This window comes from Myodes glareolus, chromosome 1 (genome assembly GCF_982192425.1).
Source record: "Myodes glareolus chromosome 1, mMyoGla1.1, whole genome shotgun sequence".
NCBI classification, from domain to species: Eukaryota; Metazoa; Chordata; class Mammalia; order Rodentia; family Cricetidae; genus Myodes; species Myodes glareolus.
This window is the reverse complement of record NC_142026.1, coordinates 84,130,031-84,140,691: the sequence shown is the minus strand read 5'-3', so window position 1 is coordinate 84,140,691 and position 10,661 is coordinate 84,130,031. Positions and strand designations below refer to the sequence as shown.

The 10,661-nt window shown below is 41.2% G+C and overlaps 1 pseudogene; it reads left to right on the top strand.

Annotated features, from left to right (window-relative positions):
* Nucleotides 1-3,223: 3,223 nt before the first annotated feature.
* Nucleotides 3,224-3,493, top strand: LOC148123508 (Nuclear RNase P; annotated as a pseudogene).
* The last annotated feature ends 7,168 nt before the right edge of the window (nucleotides 3,494-10,661 follow it).

Sequence of the window (10,661 nt, the reverse complement as noted above, 5' to 3'; positions counted from 1 at the left end):
TGCAAGATATTCATCAGTGTGGCTATGGGACAAGGCCAGTTCAGGCACCCTTTCCTCTGCTGCCCAAAGAACAATCTGGGAACCTCTCCTTGACCTGGAAACCCCTCTAGATTCAAGTTTCTTGCAAATCCTAAAATGGATCCCTTAATTAAGATATTTACTTCCCTGCTCCCATATCCACCCATCCTCCATCCCACCCATCCCATTCCCCCAATCTCTCCCGAATCCTCCCCTTCTCCCTTCTCTCTACCCATATTCCCTTACATTCACCCCCACCCCTGTGCACCCAAGTTTTGCCTGGCAATCTTGTCTACTTCCAATATCCAGGAGGATAACTATATGAATTTCTTTGGATTCACCTTCTTATTTAGCTTCTCTAGGATCACGAATTATAGGCTCAATGTCCTTTAATTATGGCTAGAATCCACTTATGAGAGAGTACATACCATATTCCTCTTTTTGGGTTTGGGTTACCTCACTCAGTAAAGCATTTTCTATTTCCATCCATTTGCATGCAAAATTCAAGATGTCATTGTTTTTTATGGCTCAGTAAAACTCTAATGTATATATGTTCCACACCTTCTTTATCCATTCTTCTATTGAGGAACACCTAGGTTGTTTCCAGGTTCTGGCTATTACAAATAGTGCTGCTATGAACATAGTTGAAGAAATGCTTAATGAATGAGTGCTTCCTAGATTCAGAACATACAGTGAAAACACAACCTTGTAGAGAGAAAGGAAACACGCTAAGCAAAGGAGATGCTTTTTACAAATCCAAGGACTGAGCTTGCCAGCTATTGGTGAAGCCAAAAAATTAGTTCAAGCGTCACTTCAGAAGAAAAGCCACATATCATCTCCCCTTCTACATATAGCTCCTGTACAGAGAGTAGCAAAGGGAGGCAACCCAGCTTTAGCTCTGTTTTCCCTGAAATTCAGGGTTAATCAACCATGGCCTCCAAGTGTGAGACTCTTATTTCTCACTTTTTCCTTTGATTAAGAAATACTGACAGTCACGATGACCTCCCTCAGACTGAAGGGTGGAAAAAATTACTGATTTAGAAATTGACCACTGAGTAGATATTTGCCTGTGCTTGTGTGTAATTGTATGTACATTTGCTTGTGTATGTATGTCTCTATGTGTGCATGTGCTGGTTACAATTCAGACATGTATGCGTGTATATTCTGTGCTTACTACAAAATTAATATTAGTAACATATTAAATGTTATGTTTATTTAACAATAAACTAGGGTAAAAGAGTATGAAGTAATAGTCAGCAGATTAACAATTTATTTTTGCGTCAAAATACGTTAAGAAATTAAAATGTTCTTAAAAAGTTAAAGGGCCCATTTATAATCTATGTAAAAGAGGGACACTGATTTTGTTTTTGAGTTCATCTCGTATCCTGTTACATTACTGAAATTGTTTATAAGTTGTAGAAGTTCCTTGGTAGAATTTTTGGGGTCACTTATGTACACTATCATATCACCATCAAATAATAAGAGTTTGACTTCTTCTTTTTCAATTTGTATCCCTTTGATCTCCTTTTGTTGTCTTATTGCTCTATCTATGACCTTAGTATCTATATTGAATGATATCGAGAAAGTGGACAGCCTTGTCTTGTTCCTGATTTCAGTGGGATCGATGTGAGTTTCTCTCCATTTAGTTTGATGTTGGCTGTTGACTTGCTGTATGTTGCCTTTATTATGTTTAGGTATATTCCTTGTGTCTCTGTTCTCTCTAAGACTTTTATCATGAAGGAATGTATTTTGTAGAAAGATTTTTTGGCATCTATTGAGATGATCATGTGGTTTTTATTTTTCAGTTTTTTATATGGTGGATTATGTTGACAGATTTTTGTATGTTGAATGATAGCTGCATCTCTGGGATGAAGCCAACTTGATCATGGTGGATGATGGTTCTAATGTGTTCTTGGTCTCAATTTGCCAGTATTTTATTGAGTACTATTACATCAGTGTTCATGAGTGATATTGGTCTGCAAGAAATCAGAGAAACATCACCCTTCATAATAGCCACAAAGAGCATAAAATATCTTGGGGTAACTCTAGTGAAACAAGTGGAAGACTTGTATGACAAGAACTTTAAATCTTTGAAGAAAGAAATTAAAGAAGGCACCAGAAAGTGGAAAGATCTTCCATGCTCTTAGGTAGGGAAAATTACAATAGTAAAAATGGCAACCTACAGATTCAATGCAATGCCCATCAAAATCTGTAGGAAGCCACCTGGAGGCACAGGTGGTCCTGCAGTTTGGAGGTATACCTGGCTTAGCCACGTGGGGCTGAGCACCCTTGCCTGCACCCTTGCCTGCACATGCTCAGACCAGCAGAATGGCATTAACCAATCAGGACAGCATTCAAGCCTCTCCACCGTTTAAAAGCAGCTGCCTCTGGGCTCTATTTCCTCTCTCTAAGCTTTCTCTCGTCCCTGCTCTATCTTCCCCTCCCCCAATTTTCCTCAATCAAATGCTCCGAATAAAGACGTGACCAGGGAAGGAATTCTCGTTTTTAGTGGCGTTCATTCCTGCTGGTCAGGATGCGCGTTGCAACTGGTGCTCGAAACCCCGGGACGCCGAGGGACCCTGACAACTACGCCGGAGGGACCCTGAGAAGGAAGCGCCCAGCAACGTGCTGAAAGCCCGGGAGAAAAAGCTGAAATCAGACACCGGACAGAGAGCTGTGAATTTCAGAACTCTGAACACGTGGAGCGGTGAGTGACGTCAGTTAAATCCTCCAGAAAGGGGAGGAAAAAGAATGGAAAAAGTATAGGCCTAGAAAGAAAAGAAAATAGAAAGAATCAAAGTTAAGGTATCTGAAAGAAGGTACAGAAAGCAACGGGGAGGAAAAACCCCTTAAGTTCAGTGCAGGAGGAGTGAAAAAAAAAACAGCAGCAAAAAAAAGCGAGGTTTACGGTTGGGAGATCCGCGGCTTCCGTCCCAACCCGCTGATAAGAGACTAGGGGCAACAGTCTCGTAGGGAGGCTGACTTGATCGTGTTCGAAGACTGCCTTCCCTGTTCTTAAAGAGCCATACAGTTTTTGAGGTGATTTTCGCCTAATTTTGATAAGAGAGCTCAGTCTCTGGCTCTCACGTACAGAAAACTTTAATTTTGATTGAGGAAGTAGCCGGCGTGGTGGCGCACGCCTTTAATCCCAGCACTTGAGTTCTGAGCACAAACTCTGAACCGTGTTTCCATAGCAACATGGGCGGGCGGAGGAAGCTCATTGGCGGGGCCACGTGCTGAGTGCTCGTCACTCACAGGCCCCTGGGAAGGTCTGAGACTGGGGCCCCCGCGGCCCTAACCAGGCCCTCCCCGAGCGGGGAGGTGAGTTCCCAGAGAACGGGGCGCGGGCAGACCGGGCAGGAGAGGCCCCCCCACGGGTGGGTGGATGCCCCCCTCGCCGGAGCTTGGAAAAGACTCACAGCCGGCGGTGCGAGTTCATTGCCTGAGGTGAGGCAGGGTGCACATTTCGCAGGTACAGGATAAACGGCGAGCCCGCGCACGGCCCGGGGCGGGGCCATGCCTTTGTTTGGGCCGTGCCTCAGAGGCGGAGCTGCTGCTGCCGCCGCTCATAGCCACGGCCGCCAAAAAATTCAGTCAGATAAAAACATTTGTTGCCAAAAAATTCAGTTAGATAAAAACATTTATCCCCCCAAATTCACATCGTCCCCAATTCAGCAGGAAGCAGCCAGAGAGATTAATGACGCCCAAATTCCCTAAAAGATTAAATGAGGTCCTTTCAGTGATTACAGAGCAGCAAGCCTGCTTCTCTGAGTTCCGCTTTGCTCCGTACACCGGTTTGGGCTCGGAGTGGGTGCAGCTGGGGCTGGAGGGCAGCTGGAGCGGAGCTTTGCTCTGTGGCTGTGGTGGGAGGCACGTTGTGCCGGCTCGGTTGGTGCCTGGCCTGGAGGATGTCACGGCGGTGCCTGAAATGAGAACGGTGCCACAGGCAGCGGGGCCAGAGGGCTTACAGTGTACCTGGGACTGTGAGGGTCTCTGAGGCTAAAAATGGCTCTGGTTCCATTTGGCTATGCTAAAGTTTGCTGACTTCAGGCAGAACTGGTCGTAATTATCATAATAAAGGCGTGTCAACCTGGTTACCGGTATCCTAGGTAACAAAGGCGGACCTTTTGCCTGAGGCAACGGGTGGAATAAACAATGCTACCTAGAGGTTTTTTCATTTGAATGCTTTGAATGCAGGCCTGGAGAGATGGCTCAGAGGTTAAGAGCACTGCCTGCTTTTCCAAAGGTCATGAGTCCAATTCCCAGTGACAACTGTTTTGGTTTTAGACAATAGAGGGGGACTACCAGTGACAGCTTCCCCCAGAGAAAGGATTTCTCTTGCATTCTTTACACTTAATTTTTAATTCAAAATTTTGCTGGAAAAACTGCAACAGACAGATGCTCTGTTTGAAAGCAATTCCGTCTAATTCTAAGGCCTGCTTTAATGGCACAGGCAAACAAGATTTGCTCTTCGAAACGGAGACCTGCAAGTCTCTAAGTTCAAAACCAGCCTACTTCCAGTACTGATTGTACTGAATTTTTACACTGAGTTTTTAGTACTCTTAAATGTTAATTTGGGAGGAGAGTTTTGTTTATGTTTTTCTAGGAATGCTGACATACATCTGGATGCCAGCAAGACTGACAAGAGAAATAAAGAAGAGAGATGACCCAGTGGATGCTGAGTGTCCTGCTGTGGAAGATTCGTGCGGAGGCAGCAGAGATGACACCCTGGGCGGTGTCAAGAGCAACTGTTTCACGTTATCACCTTGAGCAGCACCCTGTGCAACCTCTTATCTCTTAACAATTTTCTGACTGACTCTATTTTGCCTTTTCCTTCCTTAGGAATGGGTGGGAGCAGAGATATTCTTGGCATACTGTGTCTCGGTGGAAGTGCTGTATGTCTTTGATTGGTGTGCTACCTGCTAGCCCAAGTGAGGAGGGACAAGGTCTTTGTGGCACAGACCTTGGCAGTCTTGGAATGTGTATCCTCACCCCAAGTTTGGCTCTCAGCCTCAAAAGAGCTCATAGGCAATTAGCCATGCATAGCCTTTGCACCCTCTAGGGACCAGATAGTCCCACGGCACAGAGGAAGGTATGCATAGGCGGAGGGTGTGCAGACATAGCCCTAGCACTCCCAGGGAAGTAGTTGTCCCATTGCACGGGAAGGGTGTGTCTTGCTTTTCTTTTCTTTAATCGGTCCACACATCATGAGGTGGGGACCAGATTGGAAAATAGTTTTGCCTTATTGCTTTTATTTACAGTAGAAGGGGGAGATGTAGGAAGCCACCTGGAGGCACAGGTGGTCCTGCAGTTTGGAGGTATACCTGGCTTAGCCACGTGGGGCTGAGCACCCTTGCCTGCACCCTTGCCTGCACATGCTCAGACCAGCAGAATGGCATTAACCAATCAGGACAGCGTTCAAGCCTCTCCACCGTTTAAAAGCAGCTGCCTCTGGGCTCTACTTCCTCTCTCTAAGCTTTCTCTCGTCCCTGCTCTATCTTCCCCTCCTCCAATTTTCCTCAATCAAATGCTCCGAATAAAGACGTGACCAGGGAAGGAATTCTCGTTTTTAGTGGCGTTCATTCCTGCTGGTCAGGATGCGCGTCGCAAAAATCCAAGCAAAATTCTTTACAGACCTCGAAAAAAACGGTACTCAACTTCATATGAAAAATCAAAAACCCATGATACCCAAAGCAATCCAGTACAATAAAAGAACTTTTGGAGGTATCACAATCCCTGATTTCAAACTCTACTACAGAGCTACAGTACTGAAAACAGCCTGGTATTGGCATAAAAACAGACAGAAGGGGCAATGGAACTGAATTGAAGACTCGGATATTAATCCACACACCAAAAACACCTGATTTCTGACAAAGAAGAAAAAAAAATTAATTGAAAAAGAAAACATATAACAAATGGTGGTGGCATAACTGGATATCAACATGTAGAAGAATGAAAATAGATCCATATCTATCACTATGCACAAAACTCAAGTGCAAATGGATCAGAGACCTCAACATCAAGTCGGCCACTCTGAACCTCATAGAAGAGAATGTGGGAAGTCCACTTGAATGCATTGGCACAAGAGACCACTTCCTAAATATAAACCCAGTTGCACAGACACTAAGAGACACTGGGACCTTCTGAAACTGAAAGGCTTCTATAAAGCTAAGGACACAGTCAACAAGACAAAATAACAGCTTACAGAATGGGAAAAGAGCTTTGAGGTAGCCACATTTTGTCAGTGGTAACTCCATTCTCCTGGTTAGTTAGTTCAAAATCTTACACCCTTTTATCCCATCTGTGTGTAATGCCACAATATTATCCTACAACAAATCTGTTTAAAGCTGAACTATTTGACTATCTTTCACTGGTGAATCTACTTTCCTTCCATTTCAGATCCTGCAGTCTTCGCACAGACTATTCTAAATGTTTCTGATTATTTTGACAAGTCTGGTTTTCAAATAGCTAGAAAAAATATGTTGATTAATGCTAATCTATTTAGAATTTTACACTTTCCCAACTTACACATATTGAAGGGGTTACCTGGTACTTCCCTCAAGGGACAACCCAGCCTCATCATACCTCTGTCAGTCTTTGTGGACACCAAACATGTATCTACAGCAAGGATATTTTTTGTCTGATAATATTCTTTATAAAAATGCATGCTGTGCTTGCTCCTTCACTCCACATCTTTGTTCAAATATATTATTATCAGACAGCTCTTGACACCAATTCAGTATAAAACCTAGCCACTCTTCTCATCCTTTCCCTTGAATTTTTTCTTTAAAGTATTTTTCCTTACCCCACATGTATGGATTTTATGTCTTTTCTTCCTTACAAGCTCCTGTTATCAAGAAGTAAGGCTGTTTTGCTAATTTTACTCTCTTGTAAACTTTGAATTGTTTCAAAGAATAAAACGTTCATTGTTGGTTTTGAACAAATACTTGTTGAATAAATAAAGGAATGAATGAATGAAGCACTCACCGTAGATTTGCTGCATTGTGAGTGAATAAGAAAGAACATATAACAATCAGATTTTCCAGATCAATTTCTTTATTTGAATATCAAAAACTTAAAAACTCAGGAAGTTCAGGATTAAATATCAAGATATTTAAGCAGAGATAATCCTGTTTTGTAGATATCTGAGAGTTTCATTTCTGTTATTTTCATGGATAATTCTGGGCTTTGATATACTTTTGAGTTCTAGGAATATAGGTTCATTGGGAGGTGCACTATTTTATTTATGACATATCAATTTAATTTCTCATGCACTTGTAAGATACAGTAAATTGATTATCTATATTATTTGCTATTAAAAGTTCTTATAATATTACTTTTAAATTAATCTTCTCTCATATATTGCATACCAACCTTGGTTTCCCCTCCTACCTTTTTTCTCAGACTCTCACTGACACATCCCTTCTCCCTCAGGTCCACTCTTCCTCCATTCCCTTATGAAAAGGGCAGGAATCCCAGGGATATCAACCAAACATGGCATGTCAATTTATAATGAAACTAGGTACATTCTCAGAAAGCTGAACAAGGAAACCAAGTAGGAGGTAAAGGGTCCCAAAAGCAGGCAAAAGAGTCAGAGACAGCCTCCATTTACACTGTTAGGAATCCCACAAGAACACAGGCTACACAACTGTAACACATATGCAGAGAGTCTAGGTCAGTTCCATGTAGGCTCCCTAGTTGTCAATTCAGTATCTATGAGGACCTGCGAGTCATGGTTAGTTGATTCTGTGGATATTCTTGTGGTGTCCTTTACCCTTTTGGCCAATTCATCTTTCTTCCCCATCTTTTTCAGGATTCCCCAAGCTCCACCTAATGTTTGACTGTGGGTCTCTGCATTTGCTGTCATCAGTTGATGAATGAAGCCTTTCTGATGGTGATTATGCTAGGCTCTGGTCTATGAGGATAGCAGAGTATCATAGGAATTATTTCATTGACATAGTTTTTTCCAGTCGTGTTTGATTCTATCCTCTGTCTCTGGGCTATCCAGACTTTGGTTGGGCATTGTCTAGAATGGGCTCCCTTGCAGTGGTGTTTGTCTCCATTTGCATCTGTCATTGGCTGGCTGCTCCCAAGTTCTGCTCCACCTTTATACTAGTGTATCTTGCAGAAAGGAAAAATTGTAAGTCAAAGGGCCAAAGTTTTTTTTTTTTGGGAGGGGGGGCTGGGTTGGGATCCAAATCTCTTAACTGGAAACCTTTGTGGTTACAGAAGATAGCCAGTTCAGGTTCCATATCCCCCATTATTACGGGTCTTGTCTAGGTCACCCATGTAAATTACTGGAGTTTTTCAAAGCACTGGATTTTTATCTCATCCCCCAAATGCCCTCCAGTTTCAGTCATCCCTGCCAGTACTCTCTCCTTCCACCCTTTTTCTATGCCCACCTCTCCCCAGTCTACTCACAAAATTTATTCTATTTCCCCTCTTCAGAGAGATCCATTCATGCTTGCCCCTGTGGGCCATCCTCGTTACTTAGTTTCTCTGGGTGTTTGGATTCTAGCATTATTTTCTTTTACTTTGCAGCTAATATCCACTTATAAATGAGTACATACCATGTTTGTCTTTCTGGATCTGCATTACCTTCTTTGGGATGATTTTTTTCTATTTCCATCCATTTACTTGCAAATATGAATTATTTTTCTACAGATGAGTAATACTCCATAATGTAAATGTACCACATTTTTTAAAATCCATTCTTCAGTTGAGGGCTATCTAGGTTGTTTCCAGTTTGGGGTTATTTTGAATAAAGCTTCTAAGGATATAGTTGAGAAAATTTACTTATGATTGGGTAGTGTTCTTTGGGTATATGCCCAGGAGCAGTATAGCTTGTTCTTGGGATAGATCAATTCCCATTTTTCTGAGGAACTGCTATAGTGATTATACAAGGTTGCATTCCCACAAACAATGGAGGAATGTTCCCCTTGCAGCACAACCTTTCCAGCCTGAGATATCACTTGTGTTTTTTATTTTAGTCATTCGGACAAGTGTAAGATGGAATCTTAGAGTCTTTTTGATTTGTATTTCCCTGATGGCTAAGAATGTTAAACATTTCTTTAAGTATTTCTCAGTCATTTGTGTTTTCTCTGTTGATAATTCTGTTTAAATCTGTACCCCATTTTAAACTGGATGATTTGGTTTGTTGATGTCTAGTTTCTTGAGTTCAATATATATTTTAGATACTAGACTTCTGTCTGTGTGGGATTGGTGAAAATCTTTTTTCCACTCTTTAGGCTGCCGTTTTGTCCTGTTGACAGTGTCTTTTGCCTTACAGAAGGCTTTTAGTTTCATGAAGTTCCATTTATTAATTGTTGCTATTAATGCCTTTACTGTTGGTGTTCTGTCCAGCAAGTTGTCTCCTATGCCAATTTATTCAAGACTATTTTCCATTTTTTCTTCTTGCAGGGTTAGTGTATCTGGTTTTATATTGAGGTCTTTGACCCACTTCAACTTGAGTTTTGTGCAGGGTAACAGATATGAATCTATTTTCACTCTTCTACATGCCAACATCCAGTTATACCAACATCATTTGTTGAAAATACTTTTTTCTATTGTATATTTATGACTTCTTAGTCAAATAACACAGGTGTCCAAAGGGGTGTGGATTTAAACCTGGGTCTTTGATTCAATCTCATTGATCAACCTCTCTGTTTTTATACCAATACCATGTGGGTTTTTTTTTTTAAAAATTACTACTGCTCTATACTGTAGCTTGAAATTAGGGATGGTAATACTCCCCCGCCCCAGATATTACATTATTGTACAGGTTTGTTTAAGCTATACTGGTTGTTTTATTTTTCCATATGAATCTAAGAATTTTTCTTTCACATTCTGTAAAGAATGGCCTTGAAATTTGATGAGGATTGTTTTGAATCTGTAGATTGCTTTTGATAAAATGGCAAGTTTCACTATGTTAATCCTGATGATTCATGAATATGGTAGATATTTCTATCTTCTGATATTTTCTTCAATTTCTTTTTACAAAGACTTGAAGTTATTGTCATATAGGGCTTTCACTTGTTTGGTGAAAGTTAAGTTACTCAAGACATTATATATTATTTGTTGTTATTGTAAAGAGTGTTGTTTCCCTGATTTCTTTTTCAGTCCATTTACTACTTTTTGTGAGTTAATCTTGTATCCTGCCACTCTACTGATGATGCTTATAAACTGTAGGAGTTTCTTGGAAGAATTTTGGAGTCATTTATGTATACTATCATATCTTCTGCGAATAGCAATACTTTGATTTCTTCTTTCCTTGTTTGTATCTCCTTGATTGCCTTTAATTGTCTTATTGTTCTAGTTAGAACTTCCAATATTATATTGAGTAGATACATAGAGAGTGGACAGTCTTGTCTTGTTCCTGACTTTGGTGGAGTTGCTTTGAGTTTCTCTCCATTTAGTTTGATGTTGGTTATAGGCTTTCTTGTAAATTGCCTTTATTATGGTCAGGTATGTCCCTTGTATTCCTGATATCTCCAAGAATTTTATTCTGAAAGGCGGTTGGATTTTGTCAAAGACTTTTCAACGTCTAGTGGGATGATCATGTGGGTTTTTTCTCTTTAAATTTGTTTGTATGGTGGAGTACATTGAAAGATTTTAATGTGTTGAGCTATCTCCGAGGTGAAGCC